This window comes from Hyla sarda, chromosome 6, assembly GCF_029499605.1.
Source record: "Hyla sarda isolate aHylSar1 chromosome 6, aHylSar1.hap1, whole genome shotgun sequence".
Taxonomy (NCBI): domain Eukaryota; kingdom Metazoa; phylum Chordata; class Amphibia; order Anura; family Hylidae; genus Hyla; species Hyla sarda.
Window position 1 is genome coordinate 254942468 of NC_079194.1, and position 5872 is coordinate 254948339.

The following is a 5872-nucleotide window of genomic DNA, read 5'->3' on the forward strand; positions in this document are numbered from 1 at the left end:
CACAGTTCCTCCACATTAGGTGCAGTACAGTTCCCCCACATTAGGTGCAGTACAGTTCCCCCACATTAGGTGAAATATAGTTCCCCCCACATTAGGTGCAGTACAGTTCCCCCACATTAGGTGAAATATAGTTCCCCCACATTAGGTGCAGTACAGTTCCCCCACATTAGGTGCAGTACAGTTCCCCCACATTAGGTGCAGTATAGTTATAATTGTAGGGAGGAGGACAAGTCTAGAATTTACCATGAGGCTTACGGGACTAATTCTACCCCTGATCTTATATTTGCCAAGGGGTTCAATGGGCGGAGCCAAAGGGTTGTCAAAATTAGATTTTGCCTAGAGTGTCAAAAATCCATGCACCAGCCCTGACTTAGACCTCCCACTTGTGTGTATGTTTGCTGATGTTTATAGGGAGGCATTTGATGTGGATTTGAAAAAAAAATAGTAAGTTGAAAGGTAAAACTCATGTTTTTCTTTACTTGGCAAACAGAAGAACGCTTTTACTATAAGATGGGGGCACAGAGGGGGGAATATTCCAAATAGAATTTTTTTTTGCACCAGATTGGTTGAAAAAGTGATGCGGCACCCAGCAAGCTTGAAGCAGCATGTAGGTTGTAGTTTTGGGTCTGCAGCTGACCCAAAACTAGGACTCCCAGCATGTTTCACCATAATCTAAATTGTACTCCTATATAGATGTGTGGAGTTGTAGTTTTGGTCATCATAGATTGTATCAGGGCATGCTGGGAATTGTAGTTGGTAACTGCACCTCCCAGCATTGCATTCCTTCAAGGAATGCAATGCTGGGATTTTCATTTACCAACTACAATTCCCAGCATGCCCTGATACAATATATGGTGACCAAAACTACAACTCCCATTATGTTGCACTGGGGGTGCTGTGTGTGTGTGTGTGTGTGGAGGGGGTGCTGTGTGTGAGTGTGGGGGGGGGGGGTGCTGTGTGTGAGTGTGGGGTGGGGGGTGCTGTGTGTGAGTGTGGGGGGGTGCTGTGTGTGTGTGTGTGTGTGTGTGTGTGTGTGTGAAGTGCTGTGTGTGAGTGTGGGGGGGGGGGGGGTGCTGTGTGTGAGTGTGGGGGGGGGGGGGTGCTGTGTGTGCGTGTGGAGGGGGTGCTGTGTGTGAGTGTGGGGGGGGGGGGTGCTGTGTGTGTGTGTGGAGGGGGTGCTGTGTGTGAGTGTGGGGGGGTGCTGTGTGTGAGTGTGGGGGGGGGGGGTGCTGTGTGTGTGTGGAGGGGGTGCTGTGTGTGAGTGTGGGGGGGGGGTGCTGTGTGTGAGTGTGGGGGGGGGGTGCTGTGTGTGTGTGGAGGGGGTGCTGTGTGTGTGTGTGTGAGTGTGGGGGGGTGCTGTGTGTGTGTGTGGAGGGGGTGCTGTGTGTGAGTGTGGGGGGGGGGGTGCTGTGTGTGGGGGGGGGGGGGTGCTGTGTGTGTGGAGGGGGTGCTGTGTGTGAGTGTGGGGGGGTGCTGTGTGTGAGTGTGGGGGGGGGGTGCTGTGTGTGAGTGTGGGGGGGGGGGATGCTGTGTGTGTGTGTGGAGGGGGTGCTGTGTGTGAGTGTGGGGGGGGGGTGCTGTGTGTGTGTGTGTGGAGGGGGTGCTGTGTGTGAGTGTGGGGGGGGGGGGTGCTGTGTGTGTGTGTGTGGAGGGGGTGCTGTGTGTGAGTGTGGGGGGGGGATGCTGTGTGTGTGTGTGGAGGGGGTGCTGTGTGTGAGTGTGGGGGGGGGGGTGCTGTGTGTGTGTGTGGAGGGGGTGCTGTGTGTGAGTGTGGGGGGGGGGGGGGTGGTGTGTGTGTGTGTGTGGAGGGGGTGCTGTGTGTGAGTGTGGGGGGGGGATGCTGTGTGTGTGTGTGGAGGGGGTGCTGTGTGTGAGTGTGGGGGGGGGGGTGCTGTGTGTGTGTGGAGGGGGTGCTGTGTGTGTGTGTGTGAGGTGCTGTGTGTGAGTGTGGGGGGTGCTGTATGTGTGAGGTGCTGTGTGTGTGTGTGGAGGGGGTGCTGTGTGTGAGTGTGGGGGGATGCTGTGTGTGTGTGTGGAGAGGGTGCTGTGTGTGAGTGTGGGGGGTGCTGTTTGTGTGTGAGGTGCTGTGTGTGTGAGTGTGGGGGGTGCTGTGTGTGTGTGTGTGTGAGGTGCTGTGTGTGAGTGTGGGGGGTGCTGTGTGTGTGTGTTTGAGGGGTGCTATGGGTGCTGTGCGGATTGGGCACATAATACATACATAATATAAAATATATACATAATACATTAAAACAATTTTATTTCAGCTACCAGGTCGGTGCTGTAGTCGTTTTTAGTATATTTGCTGGTAGAAGAGCACGGACTGCAGAGAGTGGGCCGTGTCCCGTGTATCAGAACAAAGGAAAAAAGAAAGTTGCCTCTTTCAAGGTGCTTGTAGTATTAAACCATCAAACCTTTAATCTGTATGCATTAGAAATAGAAAAAGGTGACATCAATCATAAAAGAGAAACGAAACGCCAACACGTTTTGAGCAAAATGTAGCTCTTAATTATGGCTATATGTAGCCCAAAACGCACTGGAGTTTCACTTTTCTTTTATGATGTCACCTTTTTCTATTTTTAATGTATACAGATTAAAGGTTTGATGGTTTAATACTACAAGCACCGTTATCCTTGGAAGAGCTGGAGGCAACTTTCTTTTTTCTTTTGTTCTGATTCATAATACATATATACATACGTCATACATACATACACACATCATATACACACATATATATGTGTGCATAACCTACACACACACATATATATATATATATATATACACACACATACATACATAATGCATAAATACATACTATATGCATACAAACATCATACATATATAATACATACACACATCATATATGCATAACCTACACACACACACACACACATATATATATATATATATATATATATATATATACACACACACACATACATACATCATGCATATATAATACATACACACATCATACATGCATAACCTACACACACACACATATATATATATATATATATATATATATATACCACAAAACAAAGAGAGCGGCACTCCAAGTACGTGTAACCCCGTGCGGGTGTATTTATTCACACATTTGTAGAAAAGCGCAACGTTTCGGCTCCTCGTGCTTGAGAAAGGCTCTATTGAGGAGCCGAAACGTTGCGCTTTTCTACAGATGTGTGAATAAATACACCCGCACGGGGTTACACGTACTTGGAGTGCCGCTCTCTTTGTTTTGTGGTGAATTCCTTGGGGCCTGAGTCGGACCCTGGAGCTGAGCACCCAACAGGATCTGGAATCCTTGGCAACAGCCACGCATGGTGCTTCTTCATTTGGATTGTTTCTTCTATATATATATATATATATATATATATATATATATATATATATATATACATATACACATATACATACATCATACATATATAATACATGCATACATCATACATAGATAATGCATGCATCATACATACGCACACCATACATAATACATACACAAATCCATCATATATACATATACACATCATACATAAATACATCATACATACATAACATACAGTACATACATAACATATGTATATGGTATGTATGTACTGTATGTATGATGTGTGTATGTATGATGTATTTATGTATGATGTGTATGTGTATATATTATGGATTTGTGTATGTATTATGTATGGTGTGCATATGTATTATGTATGTATTATATATGTATGATGTGTGCATGTGTATATTATGTATGTATGTATTATATATGTATGATGTTTGTATTTATGCATTATGTGTATATATATATATATATTATACATACATAATGCATAAATACAAACATCATACATATATAATACATACATACATAATATACACATGCACACATCATACAGCATACATCCATAATACATACATAATATACACCATACATACATATTACACACACCATACATATTACACACATCATACATACATATTACACACATCATACATCCCACCCCCCTCCCGTCCTCGGTCTGTGCACTTTTCTTACCTGCGGCAGCCATGTTGGGGTCAGAGGCCGGGCACGTCCACTCCCATGTGCTGCACACTTTGCACCATCGCCCACTTCTTCCTCATGCTGAGGAATGGACACTCGGTGCCAGGAGTTGCGGCCAGGATCATCCCAGGAATGGAAGGAGACGTGCGCAGCTGCGGGGCAGCCCCTGCGTCTGCAGTTAGCGCAGCAGTGTGCGCGGCCGGGGAAGGGGGAGGAGCGGCCCGGAGGAAGGGGAAAAGAGTGGCCCAGAGGAAGAGGGGATAGAGCGGCCCGGAGGACAGGGGATAGAGCGGCCAGAGCCGCAAATTCCGCAAATAAAAAAATGCATTTTTAAACATCTGGTGTGCCCTGAAAGTCTTTCAGGGCACACCGGATGTTTAATTTTTTTTTTTTTTAAATTTGCGGCTCTATCCCTGCTGCCTGCTGCCATACATGATGGGGATGTAGTCCTGAATTGTGAGCCTACATTATGTAGGCTCACAGCTCAGGACTACATCCCCATCATGTATGATTGTGACTGTCGGGGATGTCCGGTGGGGCTGGGGTTTAGTAGGAAAAAAAAAAAAAAAAAGTCCTGCAGCAGCGGGCCGCGGCCGCGGTGATTAGGGTGTGCCTGTGCACACCCGGCACACCCCGTGCGCACGCCTATGCTAATAACAGCCAGGGACCTCCCATTGATAACAGCCAGGAACCCCACTGAAGGCAGCTAGGGGGGGGGACCCCCAGCCACCCCCACTAATAACAGCTATGGACCTCACTGATGACAGCCAGGGAGCTCTGACTGATAACTGGGGACTCCCTGTATACCTGTAGTCATATCTGCTAGGATACTCATAGGGGAGATTTATCAAAACCTGTCCAGAGGAAAAGTTGCCCATAGCAACCAATTCATTTCCAACAAGGCCCCTGCAAAATGATAGAAGCAATCAGATTGGTTGCTATGGGCAACTGGAAATGTTTTCCTGTGCACAGGTTTTGATAAATCTCCCACATAGTGCCCACTATAGTCATACAGAGATATACCAAAGTGGCAGGGCTAATGTGGGGGGACTATACTGCCAACCTAATGTGGGGGAACTACAACCTAATGTGGGGGAACTATACTGCCAATCTAATGTGGGGGAACTACAACCTAATTTGGGGGAACATACTGCCTACCTAATGTGGGGGAACTATACTGCCAACCTAATATGGGGGAACTATACTGCTAACCTAATATGGGTAAACTATACTGCCACCCTAATGTGGGGGAACTATACTACCAACCTAATGTGGGGGAACTATACTGCCAACCTAATGTGGGGGAACTATACTGCCAACCTAATGTGGGGGAACTACATCCTAATGTGGGGGAACTATGTCGCCAACCGAATGTGTGGGGAACTACATACTAATGTGGGGGAACTATACTGCCAACCTAATGTGGGGGGGAACTATACTGCCAACTTAATGTGGGGGAACTACAACCTAATGTGGGGGAACATACTGCCAACCTAATGTGAGGATCTACAAGCTAATGTGGGGAAACTACAACTTAATGTGGGGGGACTATACTGCCTACCTAATGTGGGGGATCTACAAGCTAATGTGGGGGAACTATACTGCCAACCTAATGTGCGGGAACTACAACCTTATATGGGGGAACTATACTGCCAACCTAATGTGGGGGAACTACAACCTAATGTGGGAGAAAATACTGCCAACCTAATGTGGGGATCTACAAGCTAATGTGGGGGAACTACAACTTAATGTGGGGGGACTATACTGCCTACCTAATGTGGGGGAACTACACTGCCAACCTAATGTGGGGGAACTATACTGCCTACCTAATGTGGGGGAATTACA

General features: G+C 46.9%; 1 protein-coding gene across 1 annotated transcript in view; it reads right to left on the reverse strand.

The window, feature by feature from the left end:
* Positions 1 to 4242, reverse strand: part of LOC130276942 (uncharacterized) — a 22692-nt gene extending 18450 nt beyond the window's left edge. Inside the window, exon 1 of the mRNA XM_056526997.1 lies at positions 4022 to 4242. The gene's annotated coding sequence lies outside the window, so the exon portion shown is untranslated. The remainder of the gene's footprint in view (positions 1 to 4021) is intronic.
* Between the last annotated feature and the right edge of the window lie 1630 nt (positions 4243 to 5872).